Below are 15,068 nucleotides of genomic sequence, written 5' to 3' on the forward strand. Positions count from 1 at the left end.
GAAGGGAGAGGCCGCAGCTGCCCCAGCGCCAGGCACGCTCCGCCGGCGGCAGCCGCACGGGCACCCGCGGGGCGTTCCCGGGGCCGGCCCGGGGTGGGCGGCCCGGCGGCAACACACATCTGTCTACACAGAGACACCCACGGGTGTCTCACCTCCCCTCAGCCATCGCTCCCACAGCCTGCGGCTGATGCAGCTGGGAAACGGGTGGCATTCTCAGAAGCCAACACCACACAAAAGCAGCATCGAAAGCAATGTTTTCTGCCTGCAGTGCCGAGCTGAGTAGCGGCTCGTTGTGGAGAGCTGCTCGGTTATCGACTTGGAGAGACTCGGAGAGCCCGCAGAGGCGCGCTGGCCTGGGGCTCGGGCTCGGTTCTGGGTCTGAACAGGGAGAATGATGCTGGCAAAAATTCAAGGAGCCTCGTAGCTACTTAAATGTGAACCGATTGGTAATGCAGCTCCGGCTGGACTGTCCTCTGTGCTCAGTATTTGCAAAATAAGTTCGTACCTACTTATAAATCTTAACCTACCTTCAGAGTTCAAAAAGTGCACTGAAGCAGCTTGGGTAAGATTCTGTTCCTTTAGCATGTTCATTTTAACTGTGTAGACTAGACACATCTAACGTTTGATTTGTCCAAATTCTTTCATTGCAAGACAAGTATAATACGTTTAGAAATTATACCCAATTCTTGATGTGTGCTTCTTCAGAAGTGCTGGAATGGCATCCTTTGCATTGTGGTACAATGTGGTACTGTGGTATAGTCAAATGCTGTGTACCAGCTATAGTCCTAAACAGAAGCATCACGCTATGAAAATCAGGTATGAATAGTAATGTTCATAAACACTGCTGTAATTGTATGCCAGGCAGTCATGCAGTCTTTTCACATCTTTTACATTTGCTTTTCTACGTTTTCATACTCTGCTGATTCTTTTTGGAGCACCGGTCCTTGTTGTGACAGAAGAGAGGGTGCCATCTCTGTAGGCTAGGGAAGGGGTGATAGTACAACAACCACCTGATGCTTGCAAAGTCAGTCTTGGCAGCTCCTGACCTGCAAAAGGTGCATGATAAGGCAAAGTTTGGGAGATGTTTGCTCTTGGTTTTAGTAACTCCTTGTTACATGTGAGAAACAGCCAGGGAAGATGAACAGTCACTGCCACTCCTTTTCTTGAAGACTGGGGGAAAGTGTTTACAAGTAGCACTGCATCCCAAGAACCCCAGCCTCAGATGGCAAAGCTACACATAATACACATGTCTCCATTCCCTGGCACTGAGCCAAACTGGCACTGCACCATACCTATCAATACTAATCAGCTCTCTCAGTCTCCCAGACGAGATGGTCACACCCCAAATTCCTATCAGGTATAGTCCATGCTAACCCCCAAACTGCACCACAAATTGTTCAAGAGAACACCACAGCCAGGGCAAAACCATGCCAAGGTCAACTTGAGGGTACAGACAATCAATTTCCAGTCCCAAGAACATTTGCTGGCACTGTTTGATTCATTAGCATGAATGAGCCCAAAAGTTCATTAGTGAAAATGCCGCAGATTCTGCCCAGTTGTGCGACAATATTGTAGACTCCCATCTTCCCTTTTTTCTCCTAGGGGCTTGTTAGTTTAAGATATTTTGGTATATGTATTTGAGCTCTTCTTCTACAAAAATGCCAATAAAGGAATTCTACAGCAGAAAGTAAGAGAATAAATGGATTGTCATAGTAGGGATCCTTCTGTCCTGAATAGATTTAGAACAGATAAGAAATGGAAAACCAGAAATGGTTACATTCCATTCTATAACAACATACAAGTTCCATTTCTTACACACTTATCCAAGCACTCAGAGATGTTTTCATCATTTCATTTCCAAACAGGATATACTACACTGTAGGTAACATGTAGAAGATTTTCATGGTTAAACATTTAGAAATCAAGTGTGGTATGTAAGGATTCAGTAAGCTCCCAGTTAGCAGAAAACTTGAACACATTTATGTTTATGTATGAAAATATGCCCATTCAGACATAATTTCAAGAGTTGTGTCTTACCTGCATCTAATCACGGTCTTGATTTTCAACAGTGCTCTGCAGCTGAAAATTTTCATTGCAATATACGCTCTGGTTTCCCCGAAACGCAACTTCAAATCCTACATTCTTTTATCAAATGTGGTCCTTCTTTGATGCCCAAATGCTGACTACTGTACCTGAACAGGGAGCAGTTTTACTGTGTGATGTCTCCCTCTCCCATTCTCCATTCAGCACCTCCCAGCTCTGCAATCCACAGCCCTCCAAACCCTACTCTGCAGCCTGTGCTATATAGTGCTCTCTGGAGAGAGGTTTACAACTATTGCAGCTCATTTCAGTGGCCCTATTTGCAACACAGCCCCACGGCCCCAGAAGTGAGTATCAGTATAAATAGATAAGAAACTATGGAGCGTGGGCAGATAAGAAACAGAGACAACTTTCAGCCCTATAGCCAGTGACTGCCTATAACTCATGTATCTCAAACCTGCTCTGCACATTTCTCTGCACACAAAGAATAAAAATGGTTTACAAGTAATTGGAAAATTAGTACAGTTAGAGAGAATTGAGCTAAACTAGTATACCATTCATGCTCACTAAGTTATTTGTTCAGTTGGACTTGACTTAGGTTTCAGGTAAGTATAACTGATCACACAACCCTACCACTTGTAGTACTGTTACATTTCCCAGCACTCTGTTGATCTGCTCATTTCCACTGCCAGTTGTCTACACAAGGGTTTTGTTATGCAGTTACATGTCACTGTTTGATTTAGGTCAGAGTGGTAACTCAAAGAAAAACAAGCAGTGCTTCAGTTTGTGCTAAACCAGTCAGATTTAAATTTAGGGGCACTTAGTTATAAAAAGCTTTTCCATACCTACTAGCTTCTGTTATAAAGTACACAACATTCTCAGCTAAAAAAGTCCTGTCCATCCAGAACAAGCAGAAGGAACAGGTCACATTACTACTAATTAACTGCTAAAACATCTGTGTTTTGACTAAACAAAAGACCTTAGTTGGTTTACACACTCAAGGCTATAGAAACAATCATTTATCAGCGTCTCAGGCCTAAGTATGTTTTAAATGCCTGTTTCTGACAAACTCCTGAAAGACTGATTTGTGCACAAAGATCAATGTGCAAGGGAAATTTGGTTTTGGACCTCATTTCTGCATATTAGGATAAATCTGAAGGAGTATAACCTAGCATGAAAGGATTTAATAATCCTCAACTGCTCCAAGCTGGTCAAGTGGATACAGTGGAGATGCAATTTGGAAAGTAAAACAGGTTGCTCTTGTGTTCAGCATGCCAGCCAGAGAAGCTCTGTTCAATGTTCACATTTTGGAGTTAAAGAAGCATTACCAGACCCAAGTTGTACACCCATCTGTGAAATGCCATCATTATGAAAATTCCACTTTTACCATCTTCGCTGCTACCCAGGAAGCTTATTTTGTTAATCCTTCATGGTGTTTGACAGGCAGAGCCAATAAAGGCTGCAAGAGTTATCTACAGCACTGGCTGTGCTAACAAATATACTGTTACCTGTTTCTATACAACTTAGTTTAAGTCTAGCCCAAATATATGTACCAGTACCAGCAGAAATCACACCTCTGAGCTGCAGCCTAAGTATATTCTAAATAAAAATGTGTTTAAGTAAATATGAAAAACCAGAATAGTTTCTTAATGAGTCCAGCAAGCAACTTCTGCCTTGATCAATTAGAAGGACCTCAGCACCTAGCAAGCTCTAGTAATTGTATGAAGATTGGCTAGAAACGCATGCACAGCAAGTCTGCTTTTCTCTAATGTCACATGTAAAAATTGCTGCTGTGGTAAATGTAAAAACCTAAGCAGTACAGTACTTAAAATATTGGGGAAATCTCCTCAAAAATTACAGCAGTGAGTACTAGATTGGTAAATGCCCTATGTCTGCTTTTAGCATTAGACAGTGAACTTGGATGGTCTGATCCTCAAGTGGATTCAGCAGGCATTCCAGACCGTGGTACAAACAATATGTTTCCATGAAATGAGGCAAATTCGGGGAAATCTGAAGAATTTCAGATTATATGGAACGTTATGTGGAAATTTGAATCAGAAGACCACTACAGCCTCTTCCAGCATAATATTCTCTTTTCAAAAGCTTAGCCAGTTGCCTTATGCATCACTGAACTCAAGGCCTGCAGCAGAGCTCATTTAGGAGATGGATAAATCTTTTAATCAATCTCAATAGGCTTTGGATGAGGTCCTAGCAGAAACTGTGATTCAGCAGTTCATGGAACTAGGAAGGAAGCAACAGTCTGTTTTATCACTCATAGTGAGTGGACACTAAGAATTAAAGTGAATACTAAAAATAAGTGGGTGGAAGATTATTTGTGGTAGTAGGAGGGCACATTCCTTGCTTGGATGTCAGCCTGAAGAATTTGTGTTTGCTGGAAAGTACTGACAGGAGCAGGGGCTATAAAACTCTCCCAGAACACCTCTGATGCTGTTTCTGATGATGGAATGTGTCATAATATTTTACACTACACTGTCAATGGGTGTGCCATGCACTGAAATTTGCCCTGAGCTATCAGGGTGGAGCTTTATGAAAATCTGGTCTGCAGTACAATTAAGACCTTTTTTCCCTATTAGCTGAAGACATTTCCCTTGGTGAAAAATGTTATTTATAAATTCTCTTCCAACTTGAACTGTTACTGCACCCAGAGTGGGTAAGATTCACCTGATCAAACATGGACTGTGCAATTGTCTATAATGGGTTATTTCCATTCACTGGATGGACAGTGAAGTAGGTACTTTTCAGAAAAGATTTTTATGACTCATTGAAATACCAGCATTTGAACGAACAGACATTCAAAAGTGGCCTTCTAAATGAATCAGGTTAATCCTCATTCTTAAAACACCAAATTCTATTACATTTCTAAACAGGAAATCAAGATAAATAGTTGAAATATCTTGTTATCTTCAGAGCATGTAAGATGACTATATCTTAAAGACTCCTCATTGAGTATTCAGTGAATCAAACCTAAAGAAAGACATTAATTTTTCCAAGCTTTGGATCAGGCACTGTTTGAAGGTATCCAATTTTGTTCAGACTGGCATAAGAACAAGCAAGCTATGTCCAAAAAGGAGAAAACCTTCTTATTTGTTAAAAAAAGCATAGAAAAATCTTAAGATCTTGGAATTATATACTTACATTTTCACAATATTTTAATTTTAAAATATACACTTCCTAAACATACCTATAAAAATATATGTGATCAAATCAGCACATACTATATTATTGCACTATATGTAGTGTTATATATGGGCTTTGAAAAGCCCCAGCAAAATGAAGCACTGTCTTTTAGGAAAGGTCCTTGTAGAAGGACCTCATGGTTAAGGATTAATGAAGTTTTGAGAGATTCACTTTTAAAAATGAGATTCTGGGGAAAAAAAAAAAAGGGAATTAAAAAAGGAATGACAAAATTATACTATGGAAATGTTAGTCTGAGGAACAAATCTACAAATGATACATGTAGGAATTACTCAGCAGCAAAGATAATCCTCAGTTACCACATTTCCTGGCCCTTTTGAACTAACTAAAGAGTGCAGAAGGAACATAATGGAATGAAAATGAGGACCTTATCCCCTGTTTTTCCCAGGACAATAGCTCTCAGCAGTTGATGAATCTCACAGAACTGTAAGGAATTACTACAAAATGACCCTATGTTCTTGTTGCTGATGTGCAGAAGGTCCTCCAAAGTGTGAGTGAACAGGGCAGTTGTAATAGGATTTTATGTGTAGCTTCAAATTTCCACTGTAGGCAGCCTCAAAGTGGAATTTTAGCTTTACAGCCATCAGTGGCACTGAAATCACTGCCTTTAGACAGGCCAGGACTCAAAATTGTATCCTCCACCTCACTCAAATCTCTGTAACTGATAAAGAACTGAGGGTTTTTTTCATTATTTGCTGTATTGAGCCCCTTAAGTGATATACTGCCCCTATCCGATACATACATGCAGAACATTTAGGAAGCGATCTCATATAATGCCATTATTTTATTTTAGAATTATTCTCTGATTGTAAAATGTTCAACCGTACAGTAGGGGCATGTAAAACATATGCAAACATGCCCTTTCTGTGAAAGTGAGAGAAGTTAAAAACATATATAAATGATGACAGGTTGTCCTCAAAAACCTGTTTTCCTAGGGCAATATTTTTTGTAATTCTATGTGACGAAATTCCATTTACCAAACTTCATTAATCATTTTACATTAGTGTCCCTATTCCTTTTGCTCTGAGGGTTTTCAAAAGGTCAGTACAGCCAAGAAAAACCTTATTCTTATTAAATAATTTAGTGTGAATTAACACTATTTGATTTTAAAGAACATAAAAATTCCCTGAAGATTTAATTATCTTAAACTATAGCCTATGATTAAACTGTAAATTTAAATTACAGGTTTTAAAAAGGAACTTCTAAACCCAATGTTTCCATAATGTCATAAACTAGTGTATCACAGCACTCTGGAGTATGTGTATTCATACACTGTAACTTCACTTTAAATTAAAGACATAAAAACTGGCAGTTTTTTTAATGAATGTGTGTTTCTGTAATAGCTTTTATTTCATTCATGTACCCATAAAAAAGGGAATGTTAGTACAGCAGTCTGTTTTATAGACCAGTGTATCCCTGTAGGCAGAGGCAGCTTCCTTTCAAAAGCAGACTCACCTGAGAGCAATTCAGAGTGTAGACAAAACTCATTTCCCACATTTTACACAGAAGTAAATCAAGGTGTGGAGACAATGCCCTAAAACAGACTAAAGAGATGCCTATTTTAATTTATCAGTCAGAGAAGGCCGAGAGGAGCCTTCATAGCACTTATTTCTTTCATAGAAAGAAAATACCAGGTGCTAATCTATGGTAGAAAGTGTAACAAGAAGAAATGGCCAGGCAATTAAAGTCAGTCAAATGGAAGTTAGAGATGAGGCACATGCTGGCAACAGAGGTTATTGTCCTGAACACACTACTAAGGAAAAGCTGTGGTTTCTGCCTCTTTTTATGTCTTCCCATTAAACTGAATGCCTTTTCAAAAGTCTAAACCAAGCAATGATGCTAAATAGAGGGTCAGCTTGCTGAAATTCTGTATTCCGTAACATAGAGATCAGGCTAGGCAAACTCCAGGCAGCTTGGCAAAAATCTGTGAGGTTGCTCTTGAGTCAAGGGACCAAAAATCCTTTAGAGATAAATGTGTCCTAGGAAAGACAGAGCAGGGATCTGCTCCCGGGGAAATTGAATAGAATTGTCAAGAGGGAAAGAAAAGCACTTCTTAATGGTGTATACTGTTCCAGTCCTGGTTTCCTCCAGCTTGTCACATCCAGAAAAGGTCAACACTGAAAAAAGAAAAGAAGACAGGATTAGCAGCAGCTGTTAAAATGAGAAGTTGTAGGATGTGATCTCTTGCAGGACAATTTTTTTTCATTCTAAAAATAAAACGCAAACTTTATGCTTGGAAATTGGTCAAAAGCTAAAACTGTCACTTTTAAATTTAGTTTGTCTTTTCATTTAATCTAAAAATTAAAAAAAAAAAAATCTTTCCCTTTCCAACCCACCCCACTATGGTATCAAGAAAAAATAGTTAGAGGTATGTAGACCTTAATTATATAGGTAAAATCTCCTAGAAACTCCATTCTATTTTCGACTACATCTATTTGACAATCACATAACATGAGAGTCAACCTCATATTACACAAATTGCCCCTTACAGAATCAGTCCCTGTAGTAGCTAAAATGGCTTCTGTAGACAGAGTGATTAAGAATTATTTTTAAAATACACTTTATTTATAAAACTTGCACAAAACTCTGTGTTTAGTTTTGACACAGGTAAACACCAGTTATCTCTCCCTGAAGAGTAACTCTTACCACATACTGCCTACAAGAAAGAAGGGAGGGTGAGGAGTCCGATCTCAGCAATTAAGAAGGAACTGAGTAAAGGTTTCAGGTTTCAAGTCACCAAATATGCCACAGTCTAAATAAACTTAGGCCTTGAGTAATGCCACTATAGGGTATTCATTCACACTGTCCAAAAAGCAACTGTTTGTTCCACTGCCAACCACCCACAGCAGCAGTCATGTTTATTTAAATGAAGAGGGTGCGGACCCAAGAGCTACATCTTTCCAAACCTTGCTGTAACAACCAAATATTTGGCCATTGCTGTCATATGTCTGAAATGTGTCCTATATTGGATATCTTTCTAAGGTCTCCTGGCCATGTTTTTAGGCTAAAGACTTACCCAGTGATTTTGCTGACCACTAACAGCAGTTCTGGAAGGCTCTTTACTCTTTTCTTTTCTTTTCTTTTCTTTTCTTTTCTTTTCTTTTCTTTTCTTTTCTTTTCTTTTCTTTTCTTTTCTTTTCTTTTCTTTTCTTTTCTTTTCTCTTCTCTTCTCTTCTCTTCTCTTCTCTTCTCTTCTCTTCTCTTCTCTTCTCTTCTCTTCTCTTCTCTTTTTTCTTGGCAGCTGGTTATTTTGCATACTAAACACATACATGAACTATATTTAAAACACCTAGTGCACATGATGTTTTTAGCCCTGAGAGGGATCACAGAATCACAAGACCATGGGAAAATTCAGAGCAGAGGACTCAGGGAGTTGTCTGATACAGCCTGCTGTTCAAAGCAGGATGAGTAATGAGGTCAGAAGAGGTTTATTGGGGATTGATCCAGAAAGGTCCTGAAAATTTCCGAGGATTGAGACACATAAGCTGATGGTTGGATGACACAGAGCTCAGGAGTTGGCAATTACATTTCTTATTATGTCTGAAACAACTGTTAAATTTTTCCAACTGCACTTTACTTCTGCTTAGTTGCAATGCTCATACATTTTCATCTTAATTGATGTTATGTAAACCACAACCAGGTCGCTGTTTTATTGACTGCAGGAATTACTATTGTCTTGTTTCTCCTTCTCCAGTAAACAGAACTTTCAACAACAGGACACACCGTTTTTCTGCACAGTACAAAACACAGAATGTTACTTGGTGCTAAGGAAGCAGAGGGTCCTCTCTCAGTGAGGTATGGCAGTACAATAATGTGGACACACACCTGTGTGCAAAATATTATGTGATAGGCACCAGGCCAAGATTTGATACATCTGATCTTGTACATGGCCAGGCTGTTCCAAACAGGTGACCTCTCTACAACTCCCTGAAAGGTGGCTGCAGTCAGGTGGGGTTTGGTCTCTTTCTCCAGGCAGCAGCTGACAGAATGAGAGGACACAGCCTTAAGCTGCACCAAGGAAATATAGGATGGATATTAGGAAAAAGTTTTTTTACAGAAAGAGTGATAAAATACTGGAATGGTCTGCCTGGGGAGGTGGTGGAGTCACCATCCCTGGATGTGCTTAAAAAAAGACTGGATGTGGCACTGGGTGCTGTAGTTTAGTTGAAGTGTTAGGGCATGGGTTGGACTTGATGATCTTGAAGGTCTCTTCCAACCTTGATTCTGTGATTCTGTGAAAAGTGATTCTGAGAAACATGGATGCATTGACACCAACTGAGTCAAGTGAGGGTTTACTCCCTGACATGGACCACAAAGAAAGTATAGATATATTTTATATATCTTTAAAAGTTCTAGCCCTAGAGATGTGCTCCCCAGTAAACAGAATGAAGAATGCGTGTAAGGGTATTTAAGGAACATATAAAAATTATGAAAGACTGCAGAAGACTTTTCCATGCCAGACAGAAAGAACAGTTTCCCTACAGCTATCTGAAGAGTAAGGTAATATAAAAAGCAAGCCTCATGAAAAAACTGAGAGTTTGTAATGAGTGCACTGGCCTATTAGCTGAGAATTTTAAAAGCTGAATTTAAAAATATGTACCACTTTCCAAATCCTGAAGTGTAGAGAGTGACAGTTGTGAAGTCATACACCAAAATCTTCCTGGGATTAACAGCCATAAAGTAACCTGGAAAAGCATCCCAGAGAGATATCCTGAGGCAGGCATGGCCATGGAGCCAGTGTGCAGCATCCCTCCACAGCAGGATAAGGCAGGGCTTGCAGTGAGTACCAGAGGCTCCCTGATGCTGGTATCTCTGAGGGATGGCTGGCTTCCACACCCAAAGAGTACTGCAGCAGCTTCTGTGCCCTGCCACCATGGCACACATCAGAGCTACAAAAAGACTTCTCAGCTGCAAATAAGCCAGCTGAGACAGCATGAGCACTGCTGTACAAATAGGTTCAGCATTTTAAAAGTTATCTAAATGGGGCTCACCTCCTTTTCTCCTTCCCTCTTCCTCTGTTTCTTTCTCCTCCTTCTCTTTATTTCTCATTTGTTTTGTAATATGCCTATTGCATTTTTATGTAAAGCTTTTATATACATCCTCTAGGTTTAATAGCTAGGGATAGCTGCCAACATTTGCAGAATAAAAAGCAGGTCAATTCTGTTACGAAAATGTTATAATTACCATTAATTCAGGCTTCATTTTCAAGCATGGAGTGACAGATTTTGGTCAACATTGTAAAAAATGCTTTAATAAAAAGACATTACATTTACTCTTTCGAAATTCAACAATTTTTCAAATCCTTGTCAAAGAAGAAGTGTCTTTATTGTTGCAGGCAGCTCTGTTTCTTTTTGCTAGGCACACCTAGATACCAAACATCTGAGAATATTCAGACCTACGTCTTCCTTAGACACCTGCTGGTAAAAATGAGTAGTCATCCTCTATTTCCCAAACCAGTCTAAGGGATACCACACTGTCACACACATTTTGAAGCCTCCTAGATTGACTAGGTGAACGCCTAGTTAATGCAAGAGACTGACAATGATTAAGTACCTACTTCACAGGTTCTTACCTTGATTGGCATATCAGGTTCCTTGAGCATAGAAAGCACATCGTCCTGTCCTGCGTGATGGGTTCTATCCAGATTCCTGAGATCTCTGAAAAACTTAGTTACTGAAAAGAGAAATATAATTTTCAGAATCTCTCACTTATTGTGCATAATTCCACATATCAGCACTTCTAAGACTAATTGAGGGTTGGCAATAGAATTTTCTTTTTAAATGTTACCATTAACTTTACTACAGAGCTTGCATTCAAAAAAGAAAACACTTTAGTAAGAGCTGCGGCGTGTTCTTTGGCAGTTCCAGGCTTTGGCAAATCCAGCTACCAATCAGCTTCCCATCAGGAATCTAACACTATTGAGACAACCTGTGAGATACCAGCATATTTTATCTTCAAAATTCCATCTTTTATGATAGGATAATTTAGATTAATTTTGTTTTGCCACATATCTGAACACCTTCAACATTGCAGTATTATAATGAAGTGCTTCTGGGGTGGAAACTCTTTAAAGAATCATTCTAACCTGGCACCAGGCAGGTATAAAGACATGGTTTCACAAGACTGAGACACACAGCTGAAAGAACAAGTCCAACATGACTCTCCACTAGTAAAATGCCTTAAAAGCTGCTGTTTCTATGGGTAGGTGTATGCACAGGGAGAGGTTAAGTATTTACTGGGGATTCAGAAAAAATGCATTTATTCTCAGAAAGACCATAAATGTACAACACATCCATAGTATATAATTCAGATGTGGAACTCCTTGCCACAGGGAACCTGAATACTGAATTTTACATGGCTTCAGATGGCATAAGTTCTTGTCTGACAAATGTCAGGTACTATTCAGAACAGAGGTACCACATCCTGCTAAGGAATAGCCTGAGTCACCAGTCAGTGTATTCAAACATTCAGAGACTATTCAGAGGCTGTATCACCCTATGTTTGGTCCATACAAGCCCTTTCCTCAGCATTTGCTATTGACTGCTGTGTGAGACAGGGTACTGTGGGGAAGGGAACACTGGTCCAACAGACCATAGCTATTCCTCTGGTTTTATGAATCCACAGACAAAATAACTGCTCTTCATAGTGAGCACTCCAACATCCCTTAGTAGTCCACAGTGAAGTTTTTAAAGCTATTAACCCAGAACATATAGAACTAATCTACAAAGCTTGAGGGGAATCTACTCTTTTCCCTAAGGTTATTCATGGCTTTTATACATAAGAAAACAACTATAGGTAACAACAAAGAAGATTCCAGAAAGCCCCAGTGCCTTGTCTTGCCTGAGGTTCAGTATTCACTGCAGTTACTACATGCCACTGACAGAGGAGAAATATGAGACCATATTTCCATGCCCAGGTGAGTGTTCTGAACAGAGGCCACTTGTTTAATAGGAAATGTCCAGCATCATTGCCACTCCCATATCCTTTAGAAAGAATACCTATAAATGAGGGAGTCTAGATATTAAGCTTACCTCTGCTTCCAATCTGTACTTCCACTGGCTAACATAACACTTCAATTTAGGCAATTCAAAGCTAAGCTACTTCTCTGACTCTAGCTGAGCACTGCCATATAACCCAGAGGAGTACTTTGTAGAGGACACAATACATGTCTTCCTTTCTTCCACTTGAAAGCAATGCTGCTAATTGAGGAAAGTCCCAGGCTTTCTGCTACCATGGTCAGTGCCAAAAATTGAACAGCATGAAATGCTTCTGCTAACAAACAATAAGAAAAGAAGGCAGAATGGGTCTCCTCTCCCAACATAAACCCCTAGGCAAGAATATCCATGGTGACAGGGAGCCCTGAGGCATTTGCAGCAGACAGAATATTTCCAGACAGATGAAAACACATTGTACTGACAGAGCCACATAAGGCATTTCTGATTTGGTCAGCATCATCTTATGCATGATTAAGTAATGACTTTGTAGTCAGCTTTATAGTCGGAGAACTGCCCAGCTTAAGGCATCCTAATTATTTTCCTTTTTGATTGACTGCAACTTGCTCTCTTATGGGAAACCTGAGAAATGTTTTGCTTGGATGCATGTGCGTATTTTTTCTTGTCCAAACAATATGATACCTTAACTTTATATTCTTCTATTTTGCAAATTATCATTTTAAAATCTAATATCCTTGTTAGGCATTTACAACATTAAAATGCTGTATACTGTACAGTGTATAAGGAGACAAACAAATATTCACTCAGCAAACTCTGTTTATGTTACTTTCAGATATTTGAGAATAACCGGATGATTATTATATTGTGAATATGATCTGTATTTTTCTGCTCCTTTCTTCTGTTTATCTTGAAGAAACAACATTTCAAAAGCCAGATTCCTTAAAAAGGTATAAATAAATAAAGGTATCTTATAATAGTAGTTTTGAAAAGACTGAGAAAAATGTGGGAACCCAGAAACAACTTTTATTCTATCCTATAAAACTTAATAGATTGACAGAAGAGGTATTATCTTGCTCCATGAGGAAATACTACAATTTAAGTTAGCATCACTGATCTAGTTTATCTGGCCACCTTCTTCATCTTCTAAGCCATTGAGTATAGGTAATCGTTTAAAATGCATTCTTACATCATCACAGCTGTATCCTGTCTGCACTGTTGAATGAATATGAGAGTTTGCCCAAAGGAAGACATGGCATTGGCACTGAGGGAACAAGGTTGGATTTTCTCTTAAGACCCAGTGTTTCTTTTCCCAACAGGACTTCAGATGAAAGAGAGCCATCTACTGCTCTACAGGAGACGTGCTGCAGCATGTCATTTTAGACTGATGATTTGAAATGTCAGGGTGGGATTTAGGGAAGAAAATTGAAACCTCTGCTGTTTTGTTCTTTTATGCTTCTTCTTTTATGTGGAGTCGAGTGACAAGGGAAGCGGGGCATTGAGCAGTGCTGTCCACCACCTCCCCAGCCTAGCACAGAGCACAGCTGCATCCAGCAGTGGAAGTAACCAGGGCAAAAGTGTTTGAATACAAACAATTGTCCTTTTTAGAAATAAAAATAAATGAAGTCTGAAAATACTTCAAATCCTCCACATCAGGATGATGCATCACAAGTATGACACACTGGGAGAGCAGACCAACAACCAGCAGTGCCTGATAGGTTGGACAGAGGCAAACCATGCCTGTTTCCACACAACTACACACAAAGTCAGCCTCCAGGGTGTCAGGAATGACATCCTTACCTCCTGTGACAAAGGTAAGTGCTCCTCACACACATGGGTGTCACCTTTTGCCTGTGGGGCTGCAGCCCCACAATCAAGCTGCTTTTGGTGCAGTGCATCACTAAGATTCACTCCACGGTGAGAGTCTGCAAGATCCCAGAAAGATGCAGTAAGGCAGAGGAATCCATGTTCCTTGTTAATGCAAGGGGTCTTAGCACTACTGTGTACTGAGAGTGTAGGTAGATTCAAAATACAACTTGCCTTAGGGAGAAGAAATAAGAGGTTAAAAAAAAAAGGGGAGTTCTAGAAAAAGCTTTGTCTATCATTCCAGGCCCTGCAGTCCCTCGTCCTCCTTGTGTTATAAAGAGGGGAGTCTGTGGAGAGCTTGGGGTTCAGCCTGTGGATGGAACTGATCACACTCATGATCCTGTGCGTGCTGCACACAATCCTGGCCATACACCCCTACAATTCCTTCCTCACAGGCTGGGTGCTAGTCTCTGGTGGTATGTGCAAAAATGCCAGGAAGAATACAGCATGTGTGAAAAGCAAAGCTAAAATCTGAGTATTACAAACCAAATCACCACTTCTCATAAAATGATGCAAAATATGTTTGATACTTGTTTTGTTTTTCTGTTTTCTTCCCTTAATTTTGGCTGTAAAAATGGCTTCCAGTAAGTTTGACTCACAGAAGACCCTCAGGCTAAATTTCAGAGCCAGAAGGGAAGCACTGATTTGCTTCATGTTTTCACATAGATGTAATACTGTATAATAGGCACACAGCCACAGGCGTTCTATTGATACTTGCAAACTCATATATCTACCTTGTGTGAAATGATACAGCTGAATATGCTGCCAGGAATCTTTTACATTCCTCTGTTTTTCAGTATACAGAATTTTCCAGGCAGTTACTTACACACTAGTAGGATGGGCATTTAAGCAAAGGCAAACATTTCAGTGGATGACCAGCAGCATCACCAAAATGACTCAGCACTCAGCCCTGGCAAGGCTGATGAGTGGACAGGGTGAGTGGAGGTGTCTCATGTAGGAAAGAGCCTGTAAAACTTACAGATCTCCACTCTGTTG

Source organism: Vidua macroura, chromosome 3, assembly GCF_024509145.1.
Source record: "Vidua macroura isolate BioBank_ID:100142 chromosome 3, ASM2450914v1, whole genome shotgun sequence".
Classification (NCBI taxonomy): domain Eukaryota; kingdom Metazoa; phylum Chordata; class Aves; order Passeriformes; family Viduidae; genus Vidua; species Vidua macroura.